Source organism: Magnolia sinica, chromosome 5 (assembly GCF_029962835.1).
Source record: "Magnolia sinica isolate HGM2019 chromosome 5, MsV1, whole genome shotgun sequence".
Classification (NCBI taxonomy): Eukaryota; Viridiplantae; Streptophyta; class Magnoliopsida; order Magnoliales; family Magnoliaceae; genus Magnolia; species Magnolia sinica.
The window spans coordinates 104,401,061-104,420,136 of record NC_080577.1 but is presented as its reverse complement, the minus strand read 5'-3'; the positions used below and the strand labels follow the sequence as shown (position 1 = coordinate 104,420,136).

The window sequence follows — 19,076 nt, the reverse complement described above, 5'->3', positions numbered from 1 at the left end:
TACGGATGGACGGCATGGATGTAGTCACATACATTAGAGTGGGCCCCACAATCAGAGGTCCCATGCACCTCGGTGGATCTCCCTGTGGCTGAAACTCGGGCGGGTTCAACCTAAGGTACCCACGACGGACCCGGCATTGGGTTAGACTCCTGCAGAACGTATCAGGTTCGGTATCGAGCTGCGGCACAACCCGATAAAACTTGGGTTAGGCTCGGGTTAAGACCTTAGGTTGCCCGACTCAACCCAAACGCAATCAATATATAAGTTACTTATAAATTATAATTGAACCCGAATCTTCTGTGTCGAAGGCACAGGAAATCCAAGTGTCATCGGGTCTCATTGGTCCACGTTATTTCCAATGACTCAAGCTAACAAGATATGCGGAATTTCTCTATCCCAAATAGACTGCATGCTATACAACATGACTTTTAAATGATAGGTTGTCCTATATTTTAGCTTGTTTATTTGAAAAAATGAAAATTTTTACGATAAATAATTATATATATAATTAATAAAATTATAGATACAAAACACAAAATGTGTATTGAAATATAATAAACTAATGTAATAACGAAAATATTAGCATGTATCCACCCGACCGAGCCTGCTATGGTTGGGCTTGGGTTGAGAATTCCCAACCCAAGGTTGGGTTGGGTTAGGACAGGAATCAGTGATATAAACTAGTCTATATTGCGTTGGGTCAGGAAATTTTCAGAATCCGGATCTTTGGACCTTGGCAACCTACCTGAATGGATGGATTAGATCACACATGTGTGCCACTTTAACATGTGAATGGTGTAAATGTGTTAAGGTTGTTCATGGTCAGGTAAACCTGATGACCTAAATGGTCGGGTTGTAAATGGCAAGGTCATTAGATCCAGACTGATAACGAGCAGGCCTGGGTCTAGACCCCTGAGGCAGGCTTGAATCCAAAAGTCTAATATGAATTAGTAGAATTGCATTAGTTGAAATTAACAGCATTATTGCGGCAGTATCACACAGTGATTCCATGTCCAGAAATACCATGGTATTTGATCATCCCATCCTACATTTGGGATCAAATTCTTCCTTTGAGAAAAAAATGTTGTGAGAACAAATTCTTTTTCGAAAAAAACATGGTATTAAAGCCTACGTTTGGTGAACAATAGAATTATAATTTATGGACCAAATATTACAACTGATGCTGGCCACCTATGCACATATGTAACTCGAATGTTACATGTAAAGGGTGCATATGGAGGGATGTCATGGATAAAACACATGCATCGACCTAGGGCCCATAGATGGAGTGGATTTCAAAATTCACTAGAAATCTTGCAATATCTACTAATGGCTATGGATAAAATGATAGCAATCCAATCCTTTTCTTAAGTGTTAGATGGAATTTGCATGGGACCAAATGCAAATCCATACCACCTAATTTCATTCACTTATTTGGTCAGTGGGATTAAATGGTATAGAATTGTATTAGATAGAATTAAACACTATCATTGGACAATGATTGTATGTATGGAAATATATATCATGGTATTTTGACCATTCAATCCCTGCATTCGGGATCAAATTATTTCTTTGGGAGAAACATTACATTAAGTGAAATGTGTATTTGGTAGACCATGGAATTATAATCGACGGACCATGTTCACAGCTAATGTTGGTTACCTCTCTCTGTGTGTGTGTGTGTGTGTAACTCGAATGTCATGTGTATAGGACACATATGGATGGGCGGTGTGCATAAAACACATACATCAATGTAAGGCCCGCATATATATTGGATTTTAAAATCCATCAAAAATCCCAAATGGGATGTTGAGTGTGAAATATTATATATTCTTCCCTTGTTATGTATTGGTTTTATGAACATGGATGCACTTAATTTATCTAATTATGCATGTTTTTCGTTGCGAGGTGATTTTAAAAGTTAAGATGAAAATAATACTTAAAGCAATGATTTAATGCTCAATGAATTATCAAGTGAAGAATTGGACCTGTGAAAGTCAATACTGAATAATTCAAGAACTAAATATCCAAGGAACCCAAGTAAAAAAGGAAATAAATTGTGGATTCAAGGTGAAAAAAATCGAAACAACAAAAATCGACACTTCAATGTCATTAATGACATCTTCGATGTCATCGAAGTATGTGTCGATACCATCAAAGCCACCCTCAATCCCATTGTAGAAATCATGAAATTCCTAATTTTATTGATGGACATATTCAGGCACCATTCGATGTCATCGAATGAGTGTTTGCTGTCATCAAAGGAGATTCGATGCCATCGAGAAAATTCATAAATTTAAAAGTTCGTTGCCAGATGGTTTTTTGTTTTCACTTAATTCCTTCTATGGGAGTTCGATGCCATCAAAGTGACATCGAATGTGCGGTCAAGTGCATAATTTCAAGGGGGTTTGAAGTCGATGCGAATCAAGGCTATATAAAATGGATGTTTTTATGCTTTCTTGATATGAATTAGGGTAGGAGTATAGAAAAGAGTTGTGGAGCTTTAATGAGTCCTCTCACTTCTCCAATTCTTTGATTTTAGTTAGCTTTTATGTTTTTTATTTTTTGTTTGCCTTTTAGTTCAATCATGTCTATGTTGGATAATCTCTTAGCCAGAGCTAATAAGTGAAGCTTGTAGTTATTCTTAATGTTTAATCTACTTTGATTCAAGTTATTTGACTTACATGTTAAACAACTCATTGATATCTGATTTGAATGAAAATATATCTTTAGTTTATTTTAATACATTGTCAGACTGCAAACACATTAGATGCTTGGGAAGGCTAAGAATATATTCTTATTTGTTTTGCAAATGATTGATTTGTATAATCAATTGATCTATCGTTGACTCTGGGTACGATAGATACTTTGAATTCTCTGCAATCAATTCGTTGTTGCTTTATGAGGGAACCAATTCAATGAAGATTCAAAATTATTTTGAAGTTTATGAATAATGATTTAACTGCTATATTATCCAGTTGGATAGAATAGGACTTCAACTCTAGTTAAGTAATCTAATTGAATCAAGTAACTTAACATTAAGAAAACTATGAGTGGATCCTTAGTGCCCTAGTATTATATTTTTGATAGTTTCTTCCACAATTACTCTTTAAAATAAGATTTTAGTAGTTAATTTAGATTATAGTTATGATTCTAACGTATTATAGAAATCACACAATAAAAAGTCCCTGTGGGTACGACCCGAGTCTCACCGAGTTATTACTACTTCGCAATCCTCCACTTGAGGTTTGTGAACATGGGACGAAATGCAATTCTATTCTACATAATCCCAATCCTTCTCACTGTCTCCAAACACCAAGTGGAATTTGTCTGGACCAAATGCAATTCTAACCCACCTAATCCTATGTACTAAAGAGGCCAAGGATTGAGTCTATGTCCTCTCAAAACCAAATGACCCAAGGCTACCTAGACCCAAATTTTCAATGGGTCTAATTTAGATCATGCTAAAATAGACTCAGCTTATACAGAGACCTAGCCCAAAGATAAGTAGTAGTTAATTAAGTTTTGAGTTTTTTGTTTTCATTTGAACTAGTTTATAACAATATTTCACGTTTTTCATAAAGCATGATTTCTCATCATCTACTTATGACAATCTAGACCCTACAAACTGTGGCTTTATTATCTATCATAGGGAATTTGCCAAAAATCACATTATTTGAACTACCCTAATCATTTATTTTTATTTATTGAATTTGAATACTTGCTTTTTTCCTATGATCAAAATTTATTGCTGACACTAATAAGATGTAGAACACTGTCTGTGTGAATACTTGATTATATAATTGATCCAACCTTGACCCATGTGGTCAATGACCGATCAACTTGTTTTTTACTTTAACCAAACTTCGCCTGAGTTTAAAATCCACACCCAATTCTTAAATGGGTTGGGTCCAAGCTCCCTTGACCCAACCTAATTAACTCATTTGCATCCCTAAAATGGGCAATCTTACATGCTTATGGCTTTAAAAAACTTTAATTTCATTGTTAAAATAATTAATATGTAATTCATATATGATATTACTTTTAAAATTGACTCAAGCTAATCCACCCCAATTTTAACTAGGTCAAAGATAGTGGATGGGACCCGACATGAGTAGGCCTGATTTTATAAGCGGGTCTAAATTGGTAGAGTCATCTCCCTAACATCTAACTTGGTGAGATCATGGTTTTATTTGATCTATCCACTTATGAACGACCTACTATTTACACTTGACTTGACACGGTTCAGATCAACAAGTGAGAAGCTGCCACGTACTGGCACACTCGTACAAAAATGAAAGAGAAATATACTTGTAGTAGAAAAAGATCGCAAATGCCCATCTACTGACAACACATATCCTAACAAGGAGATCAGACGCTTAGAGACATACACATGGTCAAAATCCAAAAGGCGGTCTTCTGTCTCATGGCACATAACCCGTAGATGCAAGGTATGTTTGACCCCTAGCATATAGAGAAAGTTTCACCAACCTATTGTTGTCGGACTCTCATTTAACCGGTCACGGCATGACCATTCCAAAACTCTAATTCATAGATAAATATCTCTGGAGTACGTCCAAGAACCTTCTAGAAGCCATAAAAAATTAGAGCAAATAACATAAAGTCATTCGAAGATAAAAAAGATTATCACTTATGGTATTATGGTGCATGAAGGATTCAAGATCTTGGACACATTGTTGAAAAGGCCGTTGTCTAATTGAAAGACCTCTTACATAAGTTATACATATATGAAATCTTACTCACTGCCACATCTCTTTAATACGATAAAAGCAATACACAAAAAAGAGCTCAAGGCCTCATGCGAATATAATAACACATAATTCTTTTAGACTCTACGTTGCCTAAACAATTTTCTTGTCCCTCATGAATGCACATCTTGTTCAATTTAAATTTTCAAATCCTCCACCTCCGTCTAACACCATGCTGTACAAAGCTCAGAGCTCCTAATTTTAGCTTCTTATATTAATTTTTGCTATTGTCAATCGCACTACTGTAGTAAGCCAATAGGTTTAGTATAAAATCAATGGCCTTGTCTTCGGATCTCTCAGATTATTGATTTGTTACTTCGTAATTCTCTAGTCACATGCAACCTACTAACCATATGCTACTACCATCTCATAACTATCCAGTATTTTCCATGATCGTCCAAGTATAGAGTACCATCAAGACCATGGCTGTTTCATCAGCATAAACTGTCATTGGTAATCTCATCTGCTCATTTTTATTTTTGTCAATTAGACTGCATTCTTGTTTAGATTAATAAAATCGGCAACCAAGCCTTAATTTTTACTCTTTTTATCTTTTATTACTTTTGCTGAGGAAATACTACCTAACTTTGAAAGAAAATCTTTTCGAAATAGAAAATGACTCGTTTAGAAAAACTAACCATCCTTTTTATAAATTGCATCAGGTAAATCTTTATAGATTTAGGCCCCGTTGGTTAAATCTAAGTCTAAAGACCAAATCTGAAATTTGAAGCCTGAATCTGAAATCTTAAGATCTGAAGTCAAAAAAACCTTCAAATAAGGCCACACTACACCAAAAAGGCCATTTAGGAACAGATATGTATTTGGTTCGGAAACGGCTTAAAGCCGTATCAAATATTGTACTCTTTTTTCCTTTCCAAAACCAAGTACAAATTCCTAATTCCAGCCCTAATCCCATCACTCCCTACCCTCCTGGCCCTCTCGCACGATCTCTCCCTCTCTCCCGGCCCTCTCGCGCGCGATCTCTCCCTCTCTCCCGGCCCTCTCGTGCGTGATCTCTCCCTCTCCCAGCCCTCTCGCGAGCGATCTCTCCCTCTCTCCCGGCCTTCTTGTGCGCGATCTCTCCCTCTCTCCCGCACCCCATTCCCGACCCTCCCTCTTGATCTCTCTCCCTCTCAATCTCTCTCCCTCTCGATCTCTCTCCCCATCTGTCTCCCTCCGTCACGATCTCTCCCCATCTCTATTTCTCTCTCACTCTCTATTTCCCCCTCTCCCTCTCCCTCTCCCTCTCCCTTCAACAGAAACAGCTGGAGTTCGGATCGGATTTCACAGGTGTGGAGCGGCTGGAGTTTGGATCTGGTCCATGCGCTTAGGGATTGCATCCAGTCCATCCATAAGGTTTGAATCCATATTTCCATGACTTTCCTTACTCAGTTTCTGTTTTCCCCCAAATTTCTATAGATTTTGGTTTTAATCGTTTTGCATGTTCCAGACTGTTAATCTGATGTGGCCATGAATGAGGTTTTTTCATGCATGTCCCTAATAAGATTTTTTTACCCCAAATTTCCATTGTTATTATTATTATTTTTATTTTTTAAATATGGGTTTTACTGATTCTCAATGGTTGGCAGTTGATTGTAGCCTATTGAAGTGAGATCTCCCTAACAAGATTGTTTGAACATCTGTCATTCCATGGTGGGAAACATCAGATCAACAGTCTGGGTCACAAAAACATGTGCCCCACTTGAACAGACACTGAATCACAATAATGTAATTTTACTGATCTGTTTGCTTCAGGGGATTAAATACTGTGATGGAGTTTGATGAATAGAATAAATGCCTCCAAAAACCACAATTGCTTTCTTCTCTGTATGAAGTGTGTATTGTTCATTTGGATTTTCATTGTTATCTTTAGTGTCTGTGTTCGTTTTCTCATTTTCCAATAGCTCTCTGTAGGTGTCACTCTGCAGCCAGCTGCTGCTTTATGTACTCTACATTTCTGTTGTGCTGTCTGAAATGTTGTTGTTGTTTTTTCATCTGTTGTTGGCATTTGGTCATGCATCTTTTCTTAAGATGGGGTAATAGCTTCCCATCTTTTAGTTTCATCTCTGAGTTTACACTAGACCTAAACTTGTTGTTTGACACATCTGTTTCTGCTAGATTGGAAAGCTGGGGCATTGTGCCCCCATACCAAACTGTTGGCTTTTTTGTTTTGGGGACTAATGGCCAAGATGGTTTCATGGTGTTTTTAATTATGTCCTGCATTCTGGTCTGTGTTTCCAATCTTCACTTGGAGCCTGGAGGAAGAGTCTCTGTATCTTTCATGTGTGCCTGAAAAATTCATGTTTTTGGTCCTCTTGGTCGTTAAAGTTCATCTTGTCATTTGTTCAACATCTTGAGTTACCCTTGATAGGATGAACTAGCAAAAATTCTAATACCTCTATATGATGCCATTCACCCTTTGTGAAGATGATGGTTTGGCTTTTTGCGATGGTGATGTGGCTTTAAGCCATTGTGTTTTTCCATGGGAAGTTGTCTTCACTTTGGAGAGCTGTGGAATAGCTGCCAAAGTTCGTTTCTCAAGTATTGCTGCTGCATTAAAACTGTTTCCACATGATTGTTATGTGGTAATTATTTTCCTATTTCTGGATTACATTAATCTTCTGAGGTGATACTGAGATCAGTACATGAGCTGGGCTAGAGCCGAGGTCTTCCCTTGTATCTGCTTGTGCACTAATTTTGCTAATGATCTGGATCAGAAGCAATGGTTTTGAGCTGGCTGCATGTGTAAGATGAGATGGCAAATTGATCTCGTGGATTTTGCCTTCCCATCTTTAGGGTTGTCAGTAACCAGCATTTTCTTGTACTGCAGATGCAAGGATGTCGATTGAGTCATGTTATTATGTATTTATTATGGAAGAAAGCCAATTTATTAAACTCAATGGTGCAGAATTTGGTGAAATTATGCTGTCATACCAGTAATTTGTCGTGGAAAGTTGATTTTCCATTTGCGCTTAGGTAATTTGAATTCCTACTATTGGACATCCATGTTACGTGTTCACCCTTTGGATGAACTCAGTTGCACTTGTGCATTTTGTTGGAGATGTGTCTCTGGATTGGAATAAATGGCCATCTGAATCGATGGCAATTGTTTGCCTGGATTTTCTGATATTGGATGGTTCCATGTAATTCTGTTAAGTCCTTTTGGCGAACAAATCATAGTAAAATGGTCCTTATTCCACCTCTAAATCAGGGCAATGTATAGTCTTCATTTCCTTCCCAGGACATCCATATATATGTTCTGTTCAACCACCCACCCCTCTTTCCTCCCTGTCCATCCAAGATGGCCAAATGCGTTATAATTTTAGATGGTTTGGCGCATGCTTCTTCGACTGCATACGAATTGAGCCTTGGACATCAATCATGTTAGTGCATGTGAGAGGTTTGTGCATCAGTGGAGTGAGTGTAGCAAGCTCTTATTGAATGCAATCATGCATTTTTTTTTATTGCATCTGCATTTGTTGTAAAATTATTATTTATCATATATGCATTTTTTTTTTTATATTGCATCTACAATTTTTTTTTGTTTTTCTTTTGCGAAATTTTGATCCTTTCCACACTTACAACCATATGCTGCATCTGTCTACAATAGTTGCAATACTTGCCAGATTGCATTCCAATCAATATCATCCAATTCATGAATGCAAACATGCATGCACTGTAGTGCACATGTATGCAAGTGCGAAGATATATCCTTGAATTGCCTGATCTGTTTGAGGCCAGGCTACAAAATATGCATCCAGTGAGCAATATGTAGCTTCCATATTCATATTGACAAAACAGAAAAACTGATAGATGTTGTGTTTTGTTTGTTTCGGCAAGTAATTTAAAGCTTTCATGTCATGCTAACAAATTGTAACCTTCAAATAATGCATTTGGAACAGACTGGAGCTGGGAAGACATACAACATGTGGGGGGAAAAGTGCGTCGCATGGAAAGATGCCTGTGGAGATAGCGCATGTGGGGGTATCGATCGTCTACTTATCTAATCTCAGGAATGGAGTTGTAGTTTTCCACAACTTAAAAATGGCGGAGACTCCTCAACTGTAAAACGTGGTATAGTTATACTGCATGCTTTCTATGAAGAATATCATCATTATTCATTAATATGCATGCTTTCTATGAAGAATATCATTATTATTTTTGTCACTCTTCTGAGTTTGGCGTTCTAAGAAGCTTGGAATTATTTTCTGCTCTCCAAAGTTTTGACTGATTTTATTCTCCTGTGCTTGAGGTTGTGGAGAATCTATCTTGTGATTGGCCTCAAGCTTGCTGCTACTAAGTTCAGACTCCACCTTAGCAGACCTTTCAATGTCGTTATACTTATGTTGGAGCACGGACGGTCTTGTGAGCATTACAGGCTCATGCCTCTGAAACAGGTATCTTTCTGCAGCTCTGCATTTAATATCCCAAAATTGGTGAATTTTTGAGAAAGGATTTTACCTTGTGTAATCACACTTGCTTTACATCCATTGTACTACTAGTAGCTGTGCATGGTGCAATGCTTTACCTCTTGGTTTAACTTGTCCTGCTAACAATTACACTATCCTTTCTTGTCGTCTTCAACAATATGTTTAGCTTGGTTTTCATTGGAATTCGCCTTAAACAACAATTTGGTTTTGGTAGGTTTTTTATGCTTGATATTAGCATTCCTCTTATAGGGTTTTTCTTCCTCTATTTTTTCCAAATTAGTTGCGATTGGTTGTGTAGCGATTTGCTGGATTTAGAAGATTATTTTCTTTGCAAGCTTGTACTTATTCAATTTGGAAATTCTTAGGCCCTGTTTGGTAGATGCCTAAAAATGACTTCATCTCATCTTAATATGAGATGAACTCATTTTAGGCGTCTAAAAAATAGTGCCTTAGTCTTTCATCTCAGTTTTAATACTTCCAGAATGTTGATGTTGATGGAGTTGGTTGGATTTCCTATTCTTCAGGCTTTTGACTGTAAAATAATATTTGATCCTCGAATTGTTTTTCATGATCTTGCGGTGCGGATTGCCATAATTTACCTCATATCAGGTTTTGGTGGCACTGTCGTCTCTTCACTTTTCATTAGAAACAGTATTTCCATTGGTGCATCTGGTGCCCTGTTTGGACCGCTAGGAGCAATGCTTTTAAAGCTTCTTACAAACTGGACTATCTATTCCAACAAGGTGAGTATTGAGCACAATCATTGCATTTTTTTCATGCAGTGATTGTGCCATTCATGGGATTTTAGCTGCATTTATTTAGGACTCCATCCATCTTGTTATCGCAGTGGTTTTGCTGATAGTTGGGTAAGTGCTGGTGTATGTATTTCAGTTGGAATATTTACAGGATTAAAAAAAGCAAAAAGTTTTACTATTTCAGTAATCTTCATACCATTTATCCAATTACGTTCATTTAGTTCGCAAAGGATTATGGTTAAACCCCAATTTAAACCTGATAAGGGGACTGCTCCTAGTTGGTTTGAAACTTGATTGGATACATTTTTCTTTTCACTTCTCTGATATTCCATTGTATTAAAGAAGTATTGTACTAAGAAAGATTTGATTCACAACTTAGAAAATCACAGAGCAACAATATTTTTGTGAATTCAAAATCCTCATGTTTGAAGTAACCTTGGATTCAAGCATAGCTTGAACTGAAATTCCTTCAATGCAAAAGAAAAGAAGAAACTTTCTCTACGTTCGTCATTTCAATTTTCTGATATTCAATTGTAGTAGAGACGTCTTTTACTAAAAAGATTTGGACGGTGGGAAGTTTTTGTGAACTTGACTTCCCAACTAACACTTTGGATTCTTTTCAACTGAATGTGGTCTGCCGTTGTATTTTCTTGTTAACTTTCAATTCCTAGATTGTGGTCAAGTTGTGTTGTTTATTAATTTCAAGAAGGGGTGTCCCTTTCTTGTTATGCTTTGTGGCATAATTCCTTTTTGTTTGGTGCTAATCATATGCTTATACTACCAATAAAAATATATACATAAATAAAAGGAAAAGAAAGAAGGAAAAAAAAAAAGAAAAAAGAAGAAGATCTGTTTTGGCATCATCGACATTTGGGATCGAACAAACATATAGTTAGCTAGCGCAAATGCAGAGATCTCCTAGATTGGAGGATCCCAACTAACCTTTGGACTCTTTTCAACTGAGTGTGGTCTGCCATTGTATTTTCATGTTAACATTTAATTTCTAGGCCATTGTTTGGACAGTTAGGATCTTCTAATCAAAGAATTTTTGGGGCATGCCCCATCCCCCCATCCATAGTGGAGCCAATTGGATCAATGCTCTGGATCACTGAACGATGGGCTGATGTGTATAGGATTCTAAAAACAAAAAATTAAAAAAGAAGTTTTGATGTTGTTGTCATTCAGCAAGGATATCGTTTTAGAAGCACTCATCTGAAGAAATCTGTTTGTATTGCAGGCTATTGCATCAATGATGCGGGCACATGAAGCAGACCCAACAAACTTGGAAATGCTTCTTGCTCTTGGTGTGAGTCACACTAATGGTTAGCGACTGATTACCCATGTAGTTGCTGTGTGTAGAAGCTAGCAGACTGTGTTAAAGATGGTCCATTTTACTGAGCCTGGAGTCCTTTAAATTTCTTTTCACAATCATATGCCTGTATATGGTGTTTGTTACATATCAAAATAGCTTTGAGCTTTTCAGACTAATTTTTCTGCCACACTTTCTTTTCTAATGTTTTAACTAAATATTGCTATGCATTTGCTGAAAATTCTGTTCTGCAGTTTCTACAGTTAGAGACTGAATGGTGTGATATACATTAACAAAATGTCGTGCTTTTGTGGCGCGCTGGTGCTAGTGTTACATTGAGTACTCAAAAGAACTTGCTGAATCAACTTGACTCAATATTGACTGATGTCCATAGCAGGTGCTAACCAGCTTTATAAAATCCAAAATACTAGATTGAGTACTCAAGCATCTAGTCTGAGTCAAGTTTTGAGTTTTTAAATCTTGGATGTGAGATCCTAATTTCATTAACTTACAATGAATGTATAGTGTGTTCTTCAATGATATTCATCTATAAGTTGCTTTTTATGAAGATTTCATATTTCAAATTATTGGGTACCACAATTTTCTTAAATTGATTATTATTTTTAAAATTTACCATTCTACTTTTCTTTCTAATGGAATGTGAATCTGTTTGCAATCTGAGTTAACTGGTTGGTATTTATTTTTGTTTCCAGATTGTCAGGTAGTAAGTGATTGACTCTGATTTTTTGTGCTTCTCAGTTCTTCAGTTTGTTTGTAGCGATCCAGTGATCCAGCTTTCCAATTCTAAAAGTGGGGACCATGGTTCAATGATCCAGGTATTTGTAGTGCATGTAAGCATCGTACTTATGTAGTTGTTTATTCTTTCTTCAACCCATTTAAAAATAATTTAGTTTTAAAATGTCCTTTTTTTTTTGTTAGCTTGTTAGTACACCACTGTCAGTTCACACTTCAGTGTTAGCCACCCCCACTAGGGATCGATACCAAGACCTCAGTGTTGAAACGAGGTATCTTTCACATTTTAAAATAGTTTTAAAATGTCCTGATCATCTTGTAAAACATATTTCAATTGTAGGCTGTCGGAGTTTTTAACTTTTGAATCTTTTGTGGATGAGTCACCCAATCACCCAATGGCTACTAAGAGTGTGCATAAGAAAGACTACAAGTGGAGAATTCTTCTATTATTCCATGGCTCTAAAGTTTATAAATTTTTTAGATGCCTCCTTAGGAGTTAATCCACTGGCATCAACGCAAGAACCTTTTAACTATTTTTTTTATTAATATCTATGATGAAGCCATGTAGCAATCACCTTTCACCAAGAATCTTCGACTTCAATTATAAGGAGCCATTAAAGATTTCTATACAATTTTAATTATTTTTCTTTATAATTCTTTGTACACTTTATACATAACTTTTAATGTAAAATGAGAATTGTTCTATGAGGTTCTTGCCTTTTAATTCAGTTAGTTGGAAAAATGTTGTGTGTGGTTGTAGATTCATGGATAGGCCGAACCGGACACTAACAAGGTTTTTGCTCAAGTGACTTTACTTCCTAGAGAAAAGGTCTGTTGCTCTTTTTTCTTGGTTTATGAGGCTTCAATTTTCTGGATCCAAATGCAGATGAACCTCATGAATTTGGTGATGCTTGTGGCAGCAAGATGAGACTACTTTCGAGAAGGAGCCAACTCATGGCATGCTGTTTCAACAGGAACCATGTTTACTGTCTATTACAAACCCAGGTGCGTTGTCGGTGCTCTATTGCATCTTATGTGCCTTTGCTATAATTGTCAGTTATATCTGGAGATGAATGAATTAATTCAATGTGATCATATAATTGGACGGATTTGTGTCTTGGATCTTCGGTATTTGCTGTATCAAATGCTGAATATTTGTAGACCTATCCAATGTGATCAAAATGGTAGACTTATCCATTTTGCACATTACAAATGCAAACAAAATGTAATCAAATTCCTTTCAAGTGGGACATCCATTGCTTGACAAATTAGTCAGTTATCTCTGTTGGTGCAAATTAGTTGGACTATCCAAATCATCTGACCATGAAGCTAAATATCCATGGTCAGATGACCAGCACCAGTTATCTATTTTAAGGAGTGGAATTGGATCTGGAGATGATTTTTGTAGATGGCTTAAGACTTTGAAATTTATTCGGAGAAGTCTCCTAGTTCTCATTATTATGATCACCAGTTGTACAGGATATCCTAGTTCTCATTATTATGATCACCAGTTCTTGTACAACCTTTTAGCCTAACATCTTATTTAGAGGCCTCTAGTATTTTTTAATCTGTATATTGAAATTTTATGGTTTTCTAGTATTTCAGTTAATTTCTTTAGAACTCCAAAATTTTGAAGTATCATTGTATGGTCCTTTATCTTTAAGGTAGCTGTTAAGATGTAACGCCCTGAAAATCGGGGGTCGAGCATCCGCCCAACTCCCGAGTTCCAACGCATCGCTTATGCAACATGGATAATGATGATTAAATGTTGTCCGTATCAGTGCATTTAACATGAATGAGATTATACCAAAACAGCATATCATACTCCAGAGATAGTTACATTACACAAGCGGAAGACTGTGATAAGTATGTAAAGTATGTAAGTGATTGTGAGTCTCCCAAGTATGATCATGATACCAGGTCGAATAGTTACAAGTATTATTTCAAAATACAAAATGTCAAAATGTGGTGGTCCCCAACAAAGTATCAACCCAGAAGCCCCGCCGATTCAGAACGGTCTACGTAAACCCGCCTGAATACTGCATGTATGAGAATGCCTCCTCATCATCCTCAAAGCCTGGCTCCGCCTCGCAGGCTGCGCCATCATCTAAAACTGCAACAGGGTCTGGTTGGTGTTTAAAACACCGTCCCGTAACGTGGGAGTGAGTGATCAACTCAGTGGAACAATAAAGCAAAGGTTAACATGTTATCAATTCAGTCAAGCAAACATCCCTAAATACTCTGATTAATGTAAGAATGATATGAAATAATGATGCATGCCCTCGCCTACTCTCCCTCAGCGACTTCATCTCATGATTGCGCATGAAACGCTTCCTCAGTGCTTGACCTACTACGCTAAATGCACTCGTAATGCGGTGCATGAGCGTGATTATCAAATTCTTATTAGTCCCTTTCATACAGCAGAATTGGAAAGCTAAGGCACCTCCCTTATATCAATTCTCAAACAATAATCCATTCTAGGGTCGTCAGTCCTAGCAATTCTCATACGATGTTGCGGTTCTAGGTTACTACAAAGGGCTCGTCACCTGATCCGTGTAGGCCTATTTTATACTCTAATTGCTACGGAAAGACTCATCACCTCTGCGTAGTCTTAGAGTATGCTCGAGGTCACTACGAATGGCTCATCACCTAGACGTAGGCCGACAACTTGAAGGCAGTGTCCCATACCACCATATTCGGCTCACGAGTTTGGGTTGTTCACTGGTCACTACGGGGAGGTTCGTCACCCCAGCGTAGGCCGACAGCTCGACCACGGTGTCTCATACCACCATGCCCGGCTCATGAGTCTCAGCGAATCGAGGTACCAAGGTTAAAGGGGTTCTTCCACTGGTGAGTTTGGTACCTTAGATTCAAGCAGTAGCGTCCATACATGGTGAACATACATTGTGTTAATCAGGTTACTTGACGAGCTCGACTAGTATGAGCGCACATCGAATTGATCGACATGAAGTGCACGAGCACTCCGTGTGGCCTAACCACTGTCGACAACCGAAGTACGGCTCGGACTCATCGAACACGTCCTGTGGGGCGAAAACAACCTCAGCCACCAAATCAGGACCTGCTACCGATTGCCTGGACTATATCATAGTCCCAAGCACATTCAACTTCAGCAGATAATCATATGAGAAAATCAAGGCAGCAATGAATCAATAATTCAATTCATACAATCATTTGAACATATTAGGAAATACAACTTAAACATAAATTCACACATATACATTCCATACCTAAACAGACACTATAGCATAAATACATGGAGGAAATCATACACATAATTAAGGTAGTTGAGAATCATATCTCAACAATCATATAAAGTACAATTTACTAACTACTAGTTCATTCAGACATTTTTGCAAACACTTTGACTACACTTTTTAACATACACGACGTATGTTGGCCATAACATGTATTGGGACAAATCCTTTCGCCAAGGAGTTGTTACACATACAACTAGTATAAAGACACGACAATTAATCATGACAAACACACTTTCAAATTTCATACGTATACGATCCTTTCTACAAATACATGGAATACACTAAACTCAAAATAGTTCATATATATCTGAAACGCGAAACAACCATCGCATTTGGCATGTGAAATAGCACCCACATCAGTAATAAATCATTAACCGACATTGAAAGCCTTGAAAACCATAATCTATACGTTTATAGTCCGCACCTTACGCTAGTAAATACGTAACGGATTCGTTTTAGACACCCAGCCTTTGTCAACGGCGGATTGACAACCTATAGCATGAATTAGGTTAGCTATTTCATAACTTACACTATTTGAAACCCTAAAACAGATTAGGGTTAGGTTTTCTTACCCAAGTACGTTGTCGAAAATGCCGGATTTGTGATACAGATAGGGTGGCTAAGTGCGTGGAGTAACGAGATCAAATCCCAGAATGAATCTCCAACTCTCTCTCTCTCTTTCTCTCTTTCCTTTCCTTTTCCTCTCCTCTCTTTCTTAGGGTTTAAAATTCGTATAGAATATAAGAGAGAGGATTTAAGGCCCTTATATAGGCCCAGAACTGATGAAAATGGCCTCAGGGCCATGGTATACTTAGGTTATATCCAAAGATCGGCTGTTTCGATCTAACGGAGCACTTTTGGAGGCCCCCTTTCTACGTGCGGTCGGACTTAAGCTCCCTGACATTGGATCCAAGTCAGGCTACGTTTTCGCTCCGATCAGGTTTACAGATCACCGTGGCGAACCAGTTTGGGTCAGATTCTGGCGGTCTGAATCCTTATATTTGGCCCGCAAGTGACACGACTCAGTTTACTTAAATTCGAATTTTATCTCTAAAGATATTCACGTTTCTCACACACTTTGCTCCAGGCTCAAGTTGTGCATTTCTAGACGCAATTAAGACTTGATTTCCAAGGGGGTTGTCAAGTCCAGTAATGCGGTCATAGCTGTATAGTTTTGCGGTTATCGGACTTTCAACGTGCGGTCCAGATCCGATATGGAGTTTCGGTGTGCTCCCGAGAGCAACCGGGTTTAGGGATAGATTCTAGATTTCAGGGTAATGTAGCGTCAATGACTCTGCATGTTTCAGGTCTTGCAGATCATATTTAAAGTGATTAGTGCTACTTTCACAAGTACTCTAGTTTAGCACTTGTTAATATTAACCTAATTTCTAAAGGTTTTGGTCCTGGGTGATTTCTGCCTGAGGTGGTACTCGGGTCCTTGTACGGATTTTTTCGAGACGTTACATAAGATGTCTTTCTTGACTTTCAAATTGCATTTGCCGGTTATAGCATTTTTGTACACTGCTATGCGAGGTATTGATTTAGGATTAATAACTACACCTATAGTTACACCTGTAAATGTGTTGCACAACTGGCGGCATGAATTCAAAAAGTGGAGACCTGGGGGAATTAAAGTGTCTTCATATCTTTATGCTAGAAGATGTTCCTAGGTTTGAATCTGCTTCATACTCTTACCCATTGAATATGATGCATTTTCATTTCCTTCCCTAAATGCTGCATTTGGATGTACTCCAAATTTATCATGTATTTAGGATTTTCCTTTTTTTACCTGATTTGTGTGTGTTTCATTGGCAGCTGGCAGTGGGCCAAGATCTATGGTTGGATGACCATTTGATCTTGAATAATATCCTAAAAATAAGATGAGTATTTTTTTAATAAAATCTTGACTGACTTCATTGAGGATGGGTTGCATGATGGGCATGGGCTGTAGTTCTAATGTTTGCGGGCATGTCAGCAAAACCAAGGATTATATTGAGGATGCTTATCTGAATCCATGCTCAGCACCCATTTCTCTGTATGAAGTATGTTTTTCTAGGACCAAGGCTTCATGACACCCACAACCAATCAGCTGAAGTTAATTATATTTTTAACATATGCTGCAACTATTGTTGTTGAAAAATGATCTTCCTTGCTAGATCTAGAAAGGCCATTTCAACTTGCAAGAGCTTCAAGAAAAAAGGTATGTGCTTTGGTCCCCAATCAATACTACCATTTCATTCAACTATTTGTTTTTTGTTTTTTTTTTTATTGGCATCGATGTTGTTATTTCATTTACTTATTGCTTAGAGCTTTTTTATGTCAAGTTGATTTCTAGCGTGGTTAACCTATGTTTGAAAAATCAATAGAATTCAATATAAAAAATTTAAAAATAGGACAAGTTGGATTTTTTTTAGTAATTGCATAGATGCACTGATTTTGTTACTCTCAATTCTCATATCTCAGTTGAGCTTCATCAAGCTGGGATAGACAAGCGAATTTCCATGACAGTAAGTTGATCATCAGTCTTACTTGGTATTAGTTGTGCTTGCTTGGCCAAATTTCATTACAAAATCCACTTTTTTCCTTCGCAACATCACTTCACAGATTGGGATTTTAATTACCTGGCTGGTGCTATATCATACTCATGGTGTGATCACCTTCTATAAGGTGTTAGCTCATAGGGTTAGGATTTCATGGCCTACTCTTATAAGCTACTTGTTTAACGATCTTACTTCCCAATCTCATAAAGCATTAAGTTAATAATTTCTATTCATGTACAGGTTTGAGGAGCAAGAGGCTCCTGGTTCAAGGTCATTCTTTATAGAGATTATTGCCTTGATATCAGATATTAAGTTTTCGAAGGACGAACCATTGTAAATTTATTGTTCTAAATATATATAATTTTTATTATAAAGTTGTACTATATTTGGTTAATATTAATTTTTAATTGTACTTAATATTTTTTGGGTTTTAAATATAAAAACAATTGTACAAATTTTATTGGCCATTTCTAAATAATGAAAAATACTGTTCCAAAACTAAAGGCAGCATTAAGAACCGTTCCTAAAATTTTGAATCTGGCCGGTGGCAACATTACGAACGGTTTAGAACCGTTCCTAAAATTGTCCGTTGAAACCTTAGGAACGGTTTAAAACCGTTCCTATAATTCCGTTTCTAAATTTTGAAACGGTTCTGAACCGTTCTTGATTTTCTGCGACACTTCATTTAGGAACGATTTTAAACCGTTTCTAAATGACGATTTTGATCCAACGATACCTTTGTTTATATGCTATCCAAACCGTTTATAAGGTCATTCCCAATTGGATGAAGTGAAAACACCTAAAATGTAGCTTGATACAAAACTTTTATGGACATTAAAATGCTTCAACGGTACTCACTGAATGCCCAATGTTTCCTCTTGCACAGCACACTTCAAGTATTTTATAAACTTCAATTTTAGTCACACCTCCATAAATGACCTCGCAAAACGGATGGACGGGGTGGATTTCTCAAAAACTTTGCGGTGGACCCCACCCAACATCATTTGGCAGGAAGTTCATGTGAAAGGCTTTTGCAGGAAATCCGCGTCCGGGTACTACTTGGACAGACGCGGATTGGCTGGTGTACCACACATCAGTTATATAGCTGCTGTGGGTACGTGTCGTGCGAAGACGAGCACTAACGCTCCTTGAGCTTCGAGTTCTACTAAGGGTTCAAAGGAGATCAAAGTTACATGGCCCTACATTGATGTATTTATTATATCTACACTGTTCATCTATTTT

The 19,076-nt window shown here is 37.4% G+C and overlaps 2 long non-coding RNA genes across 2 annotated transcripts; both read left to right on the top strand.

Moving 5' to 3' along the window:
• The first annotated feature begins 12,969 nt into the window (after nt 1-12,969).
• LOC131247420 (uncharacterized) lies at nt 12,970-17,442 on the top strand. Its single transcript, XR_009171721.1, has 3 exons — nt 12,970-13,028; nt 16,804-16,964; nt 17,110-17,442. It is a non-coding gene; the product is annotated as an uncharacterized LOC131247420 (long non-coding RNA).
• A 241-nt stretch (nt 17,443-17,683) lies between these two features.
• Nucleotides 17,684-18,301, top strand: LOC131247421 (uncharacterized). Its single transcript, XR_009171722.1, has 2 exons — nt 17,684-17,801; nt 18,075-18,301. It is a non-coding gene; the product is annotated as an uncharacterized LOC131247421 (long non-coding RNA).
• The last annotated feature ends 775 nt before the right edge of the window (nt 18,302-19,076 follow it).